Raw genomic sequence first — 14,093 nt, forward strand, 5'->3', positions numbered from 1 at the left:
CCTGTAATCTATAAGTAAAGAACTATTTTCTGTATTTTTTTCAAAATTTTAGGTTCAGTAGTTTCGACGATAAGGGGAAGGATAGTCAGTTTTCATCTATTTTCTTAAATAACTTTAAAACTATTCATTTTAAAATTATGAAAAAAACATATTTGAGACCATTACAACAAGCCCTTTCATTTGATATGTCACAGTACAATTTACAAAATTATCCAATTGGCCCATCAAAAATGACCCCTATGTTCAAAATTAATTTATTTACGTTATGCGTTCGTGTGTCTGTCACGAATGATCCTATAAGGGTTCTGTTTTTCATTCGGACCAAGGGCACCATATACAAATTCCCGGGTATGTAAATAGTTTCGTTTTAAGTTTCCCTCAAAATGTAAATAATATTACAAATAAAAAAATTGTTTTTTTTTTTGGGATGTAACTACAAATTTACATTTTTTTCCTTTACTTATGCTATGAGACATTGTATCTTGTCAAATTTTATGATTCTAGGTCAAGGGGAAGTACCCTATAGGTTTTGATTGCGTTGGCTTAGAAGTTTCAGTTTTTTCAAAGCTCCAACGGATTACAGACTTAAGTATTTGAAAATAATTTCAACTTGATACCGTCGCGCTTTCTTGAGAAAAAAAGTTCTTGACAGACAGGCGAACAACGAAGTCATCCTGTTAGGGCTCCCTTTTTGCTTTTCTTTTTGGCACAAAATATGGAAGTGTAACAGTAAAGTAGCCTTATTTTTGAAAATAGCAGAAACTTTTGTTGAGAATTAAAAAGTAGATAGAAATATTCAACCGTGTCTACCGATGGCTAAAATTACGATTTTTAATATTTTTTGATACTTTTGCTGTATAAGAGGGAATATATGTACATTAACAATAATACAATTCTGATCAAAATTTTTGCATAAATGACATGTTCGTGTCTTTCACTGAATGTCAAATATTAATTTTAAAATAAAAAAAGCAATAACACCGATAACTTTGAGTTTGGAAATTTTAAATGTGCACTATCTACCACATTTAACATTATTTCCATTTTTTCTTCTACCTATCGAGTATGGAGTATGTTAATAACAGAAAGTGGACACTTTCCCAGATATTAAGGACTAATTAGAGACATACTAGACGTAAAAACAGGAGGAAAGAGATACAAAGGAAGACCTAGATTAGATTTCGGATGGTAAATAAGTAGTTAGGAGTTTGGGATGATCTAAATTTCAACAAATCCGAAGATATGTAAGGAACTGCAGATGAAGAGTCGAAGGGTGCTTGTTCAACCAACCTGATGACCATGTAATAATGATGCGTTTACATTTATCGATTCATTTTCGCATTATATAACATGCCAGTAATTATAGCACTGATTCCTATTTATGTATATTTAATAGCGAAAACAATAAACAAAATATCAGTGATTACGAGATGGTTTAAACAAAATCACTCATTAGTAAAGTGACCTCGGAGGTCGAACAACTTTTAAATGTGAATGATAAAAGAACGTTTTTTTTTTTCAAGTTTGCGTAGGCTTTCACGGCCGGCGTCTAACGTGTGGTACGTTTTAGTTTTCTGGCCGATGTCTTTGGAAATCATTTTTCGACGGTTCGTCTGACGACTGCTGCTGCGGCAGGTATTCTCAGGGGTTGCTTACCACCGAGAAAACAACGACGCCACCTTGAGAATGCTGAAACTGCAGGCGAAACATCAGGAAATAATTTCCAAAGACTGCAGTCAAAAAGTTCGAAGACTTGGACGAAGCACAAGTTACTTTTTTGTCTTAAAACAAAATTGATTACGGTAAAAAATAGATAACAAAGTTAAACTAGCGATCCTTAAAACTGAATGAATTTTTTCATCGACGTCATGCATACGTAATGACCCCATTACAACACATGTACATATCTGTTTTCTCTATTCGATATTTCATTACTAATTGAAATCTGCCACGTTCCCTAGGAAAAATCTCTAGTTACGCCCATGGGTTTGGGGAAGCATTAATATGCTGCAATTAAAATTTCGAACTATTTACTCATCATGATCATAAGGTCATCAGTCCTAAGACTGGTTGGACACGTACCTCCACTCCTATCCTGAGCTAAACTTCGCATTTCCCTAAAACTAGAACAGCCCACATCCTTAACTATTTGCGAACAGTAATCTAATCTAGGTCTACCTCTACCCCTCCCTCCTAACTCCTGTTTCTNAAGCGGGAATATATGTACATTAACAATAATACAATTCTGATCAAAATTTTTGCATAAATGACATGTTCGTGTCATTCACTGAATGTCAAATATTAATTTTAAAATAAAAAAAGCAATAACACCGATAACTTTGAGTTTGGAAATTTTAAATGTGCACTATCTACCACATTTAACATTATTTCCATTTTTTCTTCTACCTATCGAGTATGGAGTATGTTAATAACAGAAAGTGGACACTTTCCCAGATATTAAGGACTAATTAGAGACATACTAGACGTAAAAACAGGAGGAAAGAGATACAAAGGAAGACCTAGATTAGATTTCGGATGGTAAATAAGTAGTTAGGAGTTTGGGATGATCTAAATTTCAACAAATCCGAAGATATGTAAGGAACTGCAGATGAAGAGTCGAAGGGTGCTTGTTCAACCAACCTGATGACCATGTAATAATGATGCGTTTACATTTATCGATTCATTTTCGCATTATATAACATGCCAGTAATTATAGCACTGATTCCTATTTATGTATATTTAATAGCGAAAACAATAAACAAAATATCAGTGATTACGAGATGGTTTAAACAAAATCACTCATTAGTAAAGTGACCTCGGAGGTCGAACAACTTTTAAATGTGAATGATAAAAGAACGTTTTTTTTTTTCAAGTTTGCGTAGGCTTTCACGGCCGGCGTCTAACGTGTGGTACGTTTTAGTTTTCTGGCCGATGTCTTTGGAAATCATTTTTCGACGGTTCGTCTGACGACTGCTGCTGCGGCAGGTATTCTCAGGGGTTGCTTACCACCGAGAAAACAACGACGCCACCTTGAGAATGCTGAAACTGCAGGCGAAACATCAGGAAATAATTTCCAAAGACTGCAGTCAAAAAGTTCGAAGACTTGGACGAAGCACAAGTTACTTTTTTGTCTTAAAACAAAATTGATTACGGTAAAAAATAGATAACAAAGTTAAACTAGTGATCCTTAAAACTGAATGAATTTTTTCATCGACGTCATGCATACGTAATCATCCCATTACAACACATGTACATATCTGTTTTCTCTATTCGATATTTCATTACTAAGTGAAATCTGCCCAGCTCCCTGGGAAAAATCTCTAGTTACGCCCATGTGTTTGGGGAAGCATTAATATGCTGCAATTAAAATTTCGAACTATTTACTCATCATCATCATAAGGTCATCAGTCCTAAGATTTCCATAAATGTTACCGAAAATGCATGAAATCCGTCATCATAGGGTCGAAAGCCCTAAGACTGGTTGGACACGTACCTCCACTCCTATCCTGAGCTAAACTTCGCATTTCCCTAAAACTAGAACAGCCCACATCCTTAACTATTTGCGAACAGTAATCTAATCTAGGTCTACCTCTCTACTCCTCTTAACTCCTGTTTCTGCCTCTAATATGTCTCTGACTAGACCTTCATGCCTGAGAAGGTGTCCTACCAACCTATCTCGCCTATTTTTTATTGTCTTCCATAGAGTCTTCTGTTCTCCTATTCTTTCCAACACCTCTTCATTTCTAACCTTTTCTACCCACGATATCCTCATCATCCGCCTATAACACCACATTTCGAACGCTTGTAACCTTTTCTTTTCCGCCGCTCCCACTGTCCATGTTTCGCACCCGTACAACGCCGTGCTCCAAACATACACTTTTAACAACATTTTTCGAATTTCTAAATTAACTATTTACTTGCAAATTTAAAAATAATAAGACAAATAATCATAGCATTAATTGTAAGAAAAAATTAACAGATTGACTCAGACAGAATAAGCAAAAATATATTTTGCCTTCAACTTCTGGCCATGGCACTAGATAATAAATACATCGATAATACTGTATTTTGGATCTAGATTTTTATTTCATAGTAATTGTTCTTTAATTTTTCTTTCATTATTATTCCCTTTTTCTTTCTTATTTATATTTGAAACAGATTATTTTCTTTACATTAAAAAAAATAACTTACGTAACAAGCGGAAAGGTCTTACGCGTACATGTGAGTAATCTTATGACCATAGATAACCTATGACTGTGGGAATTCCCGAAAGAAAAAAAAATACAAAACAGCAAACAATCAGACATTCAGGCCTTTCCTACATATATGTATATTATATATAATATGAACTAAAATACACTTTCTAAATACTGTACGTAACGAACCTGTTCTCAGGAATAAAAAAAAACTATGGTACTCCAACGTATAATTTCGCGATGACTTTGTATAATGGCAAGCCGGGAAGCACATATACGTTTTTTCATAATAAAGATCAGAAATGTACTTATGCTAATTTAAATTTCAAACATCAACGTAATAATTGTTTACCTGTATCATTCATTAACTACGCCAGCAGTTCCCAATTTTTTTTGCTAAGGAACCCTTTCTGACTTATCTTTTTTTGACGGAACCCCATCTCGACAGAAAAGTAAAGTGATTATTATTTGTATGTCTGACTCCTGGCACCTTATTGTGAACATGTTGTTCAAATTGAATTTTGAATTCCAAATATTTATTGCACGTATATATTTAATGTGCACATTTTTGCTTATAATAGCATTAACATTTGATTTAATGTCCGACAGTTTAATTCGAATATCCGGAGTTATATACAGTCTTCTAGTTTTGAATTTGCTTTTAGTGTAAGCGTAAACTGAAAAGCTCGTCTGTAATCTGAAGACGAAATAAATAGAAACAGGAAGTGTGATAACCACCTCATCGACTACATCATTAAGTTCAATCCAAAGATCATTCAAATTTGAATCAGCTCATTCGAATTTTTGTTTTAAGGAGGATGAATTCTTAATATCGATCAAGTTTTTATACTTCGACATGGTTAACACTGATGATTTAGTTTGATTTGCGAATAGACTGTATACTCACAATCAGTGGCTATTTTCCTCTGGAAAATATTCATTCAAATATTTTTTGAGTTTCAATAGATGATTAGTTACAGAATGATCGCTTTTCGTAGAATTTTGTATATTTTTACTAGGACAAGAAACATCGTATCTCGCGGAATCTCTGTGAACCCTTCACGGAACACCATTTGGGAACCGCTGATCTATGCACTGGTACGATATTATTATATGTATAGAATGTAGTTATTAGTACGGTAAGGCCTAAGGCTGGTTGTCCACGATGCCGATCAAACTGTGGTCGGAAGGCTGGGAAGGCGACTGAAGCTAACTGATACAGATCGGATCGGACAGTATGTAGTACGCCCATTGAAACAACGTTGATCGGCCAAAGAAATTGAGATTTTCATTCCATATGAAGTAGATCGTACGGAATTAAAGTATTTAATCAAAATGTCACCTTTGAAGTGAAGAGAACGTTGCAGTTAGAATGATATAGAGGTTTGGACCATTGCTTAGCATTCGGGAAGACGCCGGTTCGATTCCGGGTCCGTCTGCCATGGTCCAAGTTTTTCTATGGTTTCCTTGGATAACTTAGGCAAATGTTGGGGCAATAATAATATTAAAAGTAAAGATGAGAAGTTACATGTCTGTATAACTAACTGTAAGGACGGCATCTTGACTTAGTTTTCAAATATGGATTTTTGGTTGTAGTATTTCAATTGATTCAGTTTTATAGGATTAAAAAAAATATCTTTTAAAAATTGCGAATCGTGTCAAATGTTCTATTTTTTGCAGTGATTAGCCTCTTGCTACTGATATCCAATTTATCTTACCCGGTAAAAACAGTGACGTTATCTCGATGACGCAAAATTGCCGGGATTTGCCGGAGACCTAGGTCAAACAACCAAATAACTTAACAATATTGAAATTAAATACAGTGGCGAAATTAGTGAAATTTCCTCTCACAAGAGTTTTAGGACTTACGGATTACTACGGTATTACATTTCTAGAAACTACATTTAGGAAAAAGTTAATACCACCTTCCCAGCCTCCCCACCGAAGAATTATTTATGGATCTTCTCTTGATATAACGCAAAAATTTAGATAAATACGCCTTGCAAATCTTGTAAAGTGAAATCCAATAATACATACAACACTTATACTACTCACTTTGTGTTGATGACAGAATAAGATTAATTTCTAATCATAAGTTCTTGAATGAATCATTTTTAATGACCACAGATAGATAATAATGAGCAACAATTGCTGAAAACATCATTATACCATTACAGCCAGTATTTACGACGAATTTTCTTTCAATATCTACATATATAAAAATGAATGTTTGTCTGTATGTCCTTTATAGAATCGTAAACTATGCATTTGATCATGTGATGATCTTTAGCAAAGTTGTTGTGCATGAGCCAAAGAAGGTTTCTGAGTTGGTACGACCAATTTTCGACAGGAAAAACAAGAAATATTGTGTATCCCACAGCACTTCAATAAATATCGAATTGAAACGAAACGCTGCAATGTCACAATTTTTTCGAAATGAACAAAATCAATAAAATGACTCAAAATGAATTGAATATTTGTGTAATGTCTTTCCTTCAAATTTATTTTAGTTGATGGCGTAGCAACGCGCGCAGGGTACAGCTGGTTAATCATTAAAAACGTTTCCGAAGTACAGGCGTTGTATCGCCATCTGGTGGGTATTTACTTTTACTGAAGTATTTTGTGTAGTAGACAATAAAGACCGACTAAGGTATCTACTGAAACAATAAATTGTATAGAAAAGAAACGCTTATTCCTAAAAACTATTTGCTCTTAAGTAATCCACTAACAGCACATTGATATCATTTCTGTTACAGTACAAAGATAAATACAATAAGTGTTTAACTTTTGATTAATGTTAGACTACCACAAAGGAAACAATTCTAAATTGTTGATTACTTAAATGTTCATTGTATTTAAATTTAGAACGCAAGGCGTATCATGTACATATATATTCATAGGTAGATATATGTATGTATTAGTTGCATTGTCATTTAAACAAAAAAATCTTCGCGCTCCCACCAGTTGGAAGACTCTGACATAAATGTGTCAATACGTTTCCGTTTCAANAATTGCCGGGATTTGCCGGAGACCTAGGTCAAACAACCAAATAACTTAACAATATTGAAATTAAATACAGTGGCGAAATTAGTGAAATTTCCTCTCACAAGAGTTTTAGGACTTACGGATTACTACGGTATTACATTTCTAGAAACTACATTTAGGAAAAAGTTAATACCACCTTCCCAGCCTCCCCACCGAAGAATTATTTATGGATCTTCTCTTGATATAACGCAAAAATTTAGATAAATACGCCTTGCAAATCTTGTAAAGTAAAATCCAATAATACATACAACACTTATACTACTCACTTTGTGTTGATGACAGAATAAGATTAATTTCTAATCATAAGTTCTTGAATGAATCATTTTTAATGACCACAGATAGATAATAATGAGCAACAATTGCTGAAAACATCATTATACCATTACAGCCAGTATTTACGACGAATTTTCTTTCAATATCTACATATATAAAAATGAATGTTTGTCTGTATGTCCTTTATAGAATCGTAAACTATGCATTTGATCATGTGATGATCTTTAGCAAAGTTGTTGTGCATGAGCCAAAGAAGATTTCTGAGTTGGTACGACCCATTTTCGACAGGAAAAACAAAAAATATTGTGTATCCCAGAGCACTTCAGTATATATCGAATTGAAACGAAAAGCTGTAATGTCACATTTTTTTCGAAATGAACAAAATCAACAAAATGACTCAAAATGAATTGAATATTTGTGTATTGTCTTTCATTCAAATTTATTTTAGTTGGTGGCGTAGCAACGCGCGCAGGGTACGGCTACTTATTTGTAAAGAAATAATTGAATAAATTCTTTTTTAGGCACGAGCAGTCTATTGCGATCAATTCCCTTAATAAATGACACCGAATCCTTTTCTGTTTACGATTTCATCCGCGAATAATGAAATTTTAGCCTCGAATACAGGAACAGGGATGCAATTTTTTCACCCGTGAATAATGAAAACGCGAATAAGGAAACCGTGAATAAGGAACTCTTACTGTACTATTTCTTATTAATTAAATACTACGAATATAAATATGGTATCACCGATCTTTGGGAACGTTCTGTATTTTCAACTCATAACAGGAGATGCACCGGGTAGTAATTTTGTCGGATACCACATAGCCAAGTACCCTGCAAAATTTTAATTCTTGGTTGGTGGATTTTAAACGAAAGGGTTGTGTTGACACCGTTAAAATGAGCCAATAATGTTTATAAACTTGAAAAGTGCAAGGTGACAAAATCTTACTAATAAGTTATTGTTAACCAAAACCTTCTATACCAACAAGCGACAGGATTTCTATTATTGGTCACAAGAAAAACTAAACACAAGAACTACGAGGGTGGATTGATAAGTTTCCGGCCTAACCAAGAGATGACGCCACTAGGCCTACCTTGAGGTGACATTCTATAGTACCATCCTTGGATAGCTTGTAGCTATAGTTTCAGCCCGATCTCCTTGCTAGTGTAGGTTTGACAGCACGCTGAACAAGACGCCTCTGTGGTTTTCGTAAAAATGGAAAAGCAGGAAAATCGTGCTGTCATCAAATACTTTTATTTGAAGGGGTTAACGCCGAAGGAAATTAAAAAAGAGATGGACTCAACACTGGGGACATCCTCCCCGTCATATTCAACCGTTAAGCAGTGGGTTTCCGAGTTTAAAAAGGGTCGTGTGAGCACCTCTGATGGGCCTCGCTCAGGACGCCCCGTTGAGGTCACAACTCCAGATATGATCGAAAAAATTCATCAAATAGTGCTGGGAGACCGCAGATTGAAAGTGCGTGAGATAGCTGAGACCTGTAAGATGTCATATGAACGTGTGCAACATATTTTGCACCAACATTTGCATATGGAAAAGCTCTGTGCAAGATGGGTGCCGCGTTTGCTAACAGTCGACCAAAAATTGATTCGAAAAAACATTTCTACCGCAAATTTGTCATTGTATAAGCGTAATCCAAGCGAATTTTTGCGTCGATTCGTAACCGTTGACGAAACGTGGGTCCACCACTACACTCCTGAAACCAAAGAACAGTCTAAACAGTGGATTGGACCAGGGGAACCAACTCCAAAGAAGGCAAAAACAATTTTTTCGGCGAACAAGGTTATGGCTACTGTTTTTTGGGATGCAAGAGGTATTATATACATTGATTACCTTGCAAAGGGTAATACTATCACTGGTCAATACTACGCAGACTTATTGCAACGTTTGAGCCACGAGGTGAAAATTAAACGACCTCATCTGGCGAAGAAAAAAATCTTGTTTCATCACGATAACGCACCAGCGCACACGTCAATCGTTGCGACGGCTAAAATCAACGATCTAAAGTTTGAATTGATGCCGCACCCTCCTTACTCTCCAGACCTAGCCCCGAGTGACTATTTTCTGTTCCCTAATCTCAAAAAATGGCTTGGCGGTAAGAGATTTGCGGACAATGAAGAAGTAATCGAAGCTGTAAATGGTTATTTTGAGGAGCTTGACGAATCAGTCTATAGAGATGGCATTAATAGACTGGAACACCGCTATGAGAAATGTATCAGCCTTGGAGGAGATTATGTTGAGAAATAAAAAAAAAAAATTTTTAAAAACCTTGTTTTTCTTGGTCAGGCCGGAAACTTATCAATCCACCCTCGTATATCGACATAACAAATAATTTAGTGTAGTAATGAATAAATAATACAAATAAGGATAAACCTCTTATCACAATACAACGTGAATTACCAATTTCTATTAGGTAGGTTTTTTGTTATACTTATTAAATTATTATTGTTCCGGATCCTATAAAAAAGTGCTAGATCCGTCTTACTATCCATACCGGATACACGGTATATCCAGAGCCGTCTTTAACCTATTGGAGCTTTGACAGAGAATTACTTTGGTTTGTTATTTGTTTCTTTACATTCACATAAATGAAGAGATAATTGTAATATGACTCGAAAAAGTAACTCTAATATCATTCTCAGGTTGGTACTTAAAATTGTCTTTTTTGAAAAGACACCCTTCTAGTTTTCAGATATGCAAAACCATCAACCAGTTGTTCAAAATCTTTGTCTTTGAGCATATATTTTTTATTCTTTTCCGTTTAAAGAAGGAGCGTTCGCCACTACAGTTGGTTACCATCTTGTTTAAAAAGATTCTCAATGCAATTTCTACATTTGGAAATGTGTCTCCAACTCGGTTTTTTATCAAAAAGTCTGGAATACTATTAGTTTGCCAAATACAGACATTCTATTTCTAACTCTTTCTCGTTAACATCTCATAGCAGTAAATTCTTTGCAACTTTGTTTCGGGATTTGGAGTTTTCAAGCGAAAAACAACGTCAACAATAACTAATGTCCTTGTACAAACTCAATCGCTGTTTTAGATGCACGCTTGGGATATTACTTATGGGAAGTAAGGTATTTCTACTTTAATATCTCTTCCCAACTCAATTGGACTATGGGTGCAGAGTAATCAAACAATGTCTGACGCGAACTTCTAACTCTTATTCTTTGAGAACAGGTCCTTGTAGTCAGATTCTGTATTTTTTTCTTTGGAGAGCGATTCGAAGTAATAAAATTTCAGAATATATAAATGTTTGAAGAATCACCTACATTTAGGTATGCTCGCGTTTATACCATGCAAAAGCGATTATGCATGTAAATATTCTAACAGCAATTATTGATTAATTTTGTTAAAATAATTATCGGCTTTTGGTTGGCGGATGGATCTGGTAGGAACAATATAGGGGGGCCTCCGTTGATCGTTGGGCCTTGGGCACTTGCCCAGACTGCCCAATGGAAAAGAGGGACCTGGGTACCTATTACTGTACTGGTAACCAAAAAAGGTTACCGACGCCTACCTCAAACTACTACATTGGGCCCTCATTTTCCTAAACCCATATTTTGAAACAAAACAAACTAAGAACCTAGTATGTGTTCGTTTTTTAATAATAAATAACAATTACACGTTTGGCAACAACACAATGTGAAATTTTACTTGCAAATTATTTCTACAAAACTGACAATTGTTATCCATTGATAAACATCGCGGATGACTTCATGAGATGAGTTGTTTTAAAAAAATATTTATACACGAACTGTAAAATACATACGTAGGTATTTACACAAACTGAATGTATACATATACATATATAATATATTGTGTATACTTAGACATACCAAACATAAATACTGATTTCATAACTTTATTTATAAAAAGTTAAAAAAACGACAATCAACCCCTAATTTTCCACCCTTAGAGGTGGAATATTTTATTCAAATTTAAATGGGACCATCCTTGAGATATAGCCTATGCAATCAAAAAGGAATCGTTAAAATTGATTCACAATCGATTAAAATACACACATAAAAGAAATGAGAATTTTTTTTGAAGTCGATTGAATACTAATAGTGTAAGTAATATCGTAATATGTAGACATTAGTCTGCATCCTGTAATTAATTAGTTGTTCGAGTGTGGTAATTCACAGTACTTTCCATTATATTCTACGGTCCCTAATTACTATTATCTACTGAATTAATTAAAATAATTTATGTGCAATACATCACGTTATTACAATATGGGATTACGTGCAAAAATTTTGATTCCATTTCGTAGAATTCAATGATTTTTCAGCGTAAAAAGAAATTTGTATTGAGATGGAAATGTCAATTTTACATGGGTTAATATGATAAATTAACACAGCAGATAAGTTAATTATGAACATGATTCTTTGCGAATTATCTGTTATCAAAAAATTGCTCGCTTAATGCTCGATTAGTATCAACAATTGAAAGACCAAGTTTTTGATAAACTATTTGCGATTATAAAAATTGCAGTCTGTTTAATACAGGCCAGCCGTTAAATGTACAATAAAGGTAATTTTTAGGACAATATACGGAGAAAATGAAAAAGGAAAATTTACCAAAATATTAAAGCGATATTTACAATTTATCCCACTACCCAGCTGCTCAAGTAAGCGAAAATAATAATAATTACAATTTGAACCCGGATTTGTAGAAATAAAATTACATCAGAAATAAATTTACTAGGTATTTTAGTTGATATTACATATTTAATTGTAATAATTAAGAAACTTGAAATAATTTTAAAAAAAACGTGTCAAAACAGATATTATTACAATAAATACTATTATTTTTAAGGGAAATTCGGTCATTTACAAACGAAAATTGTAATTTTTACGTCGTCATAAAAATTTAGTTTTCGCCGTGTACCTATATGTACAAACTTAAACTAAAAAGTAGATAATATTACATTAATTACAGAAGTGGGATAGTTTAATCCTACCTTTGCAACAAATATTTGGTCCGATTTCTGTTATCAGGCCTGTACATTCGCATTCATATATTAATTGATTAATCAAGTAAGTATTTATTATTATTACTTTTGCTTTGGCTGATTTTAGGTAGCTAGGAAATCAGATAAGTCAGGGCGGAAGGAGTAGTAGGGATATATAAAGCAGAGGATAGCGCAGGGTCGAGTCGCCTTCAATAAAAAGAAGTCACTTCTATGCTAGCGAACAGTTAATTTAGAAATTCTAAAAAGGTTGTTAAAGGTGTATGTTTGCAGCGCGACAGTGGGCGCGGCGGCAAAGAAAAGGTTAGAAGCGTTTGAAATGTGGTGCTACAGGCGAATGATGAGGATACCGTGGATAGAGAAGGTTAAAAATGAAGAGGTTTCAGAAGGAATAGGAGAACAGAGGACTCTATAGAAGTCAGTAAAAAATAGGCGAGATAGGTTAGTAGGACACCTTCTCAAGTATGAAAGTCTAGTCAGAAAGAAACGGAAGTTACGAGGAGTAGAGGTGGACCTAGATTAGCTTTACTGCTAATCCAATTTAAGTCTACTTTTACTCCTCCTAACTGCCGTTTCTGCCTCTAATATGTCTCTGACTAGACTTACATGCTAGAAAAGGCGTTCTACCAATCTATCTCGCCTATTTCTTACTGACTTCCATAGAGTCCTCTGTTCTCCTATTCCCTGTAATATTTCATCATTTCTAACCTTCTCTATACACGGTATCTTCGTCATTCACCGGTAACACCACATTTCGAACGCTTCTAACCTTTTCTTTTCCGCCGCGCCCGCTTTCTATGTTTCGCACCCGTACAATGCCGCGCTCCAAACATACACCTTTAACAATCTTTTTCGAATTTCTAAATTAACCATTCGCGAGCATAGTGATTTCTTTTTATTGAGGGCGACTCGACCCTGCGCTATCCTCTACCTTATATTTCTACTACTCTTTCCGTCCTGACTTCCCAGATACCTTAAATCAGCCACTTCTTCTAATCATTCGACTCCTACCTTTATCCTACCGCTCTTTCCTTACTTTTTCTTCCCTTGCAAACCAGTATTTTTTTTTTTACTTCTGTTTACTTTCATACAATACTGTTTTGTCAATAGCGCTTCGATTTTATTTAAAGCTACCTCTAACCCCCTTGCTAGATACTGCTATATCATCTGCAAATCTAAGCATACTAATATTTTGCCCCTGTATATCTATCCCTACAGCTGTATTGTCTTTAATGATGTTGATCGCGTCTTCGATGTGTAGATTAAAATATCAATTAAAATAAAAAATTAATTAGTAAAAAAAATTTTTTCATTGCATATAATGTATTAGCACTTATACTTTAATCCTAATATATTACTGGTTGCAGAAAATTTGAAATTTCAGAAAGAAATATTGCTGCAAGTTACCTAAAACATCAAGACACACGATTGAGAAAATATATTTCTCGTGTAGAAAGAATGTCAAAACACTAAAAAGTTCAATTTTCGTTTTTATAAATAATTTCATTCCCTAATTTTATATTTAATATTAATATTATATGTAATACTGGCCTTTTGAATAATAAATATAAAAATTAATTAATTC

The sequence above is a fragment of the Agrilus planipennis genome, unplaced genomic scaffold (genome assembly GCF_000699045.2).
Source record: "Agrilus planipennis isolate EAB-ADULT unplaced genomic scaffold, Apla_2.0 scaffold316, whole genome shotgun sequence".
In the NCBI taxonomy this organism is placed as follows: Eukaryota; Metazoa; Arthropoda; class Insecta; order Coleoptera; family Buprestidae; genus Agrilus; species Agrilus planipennis.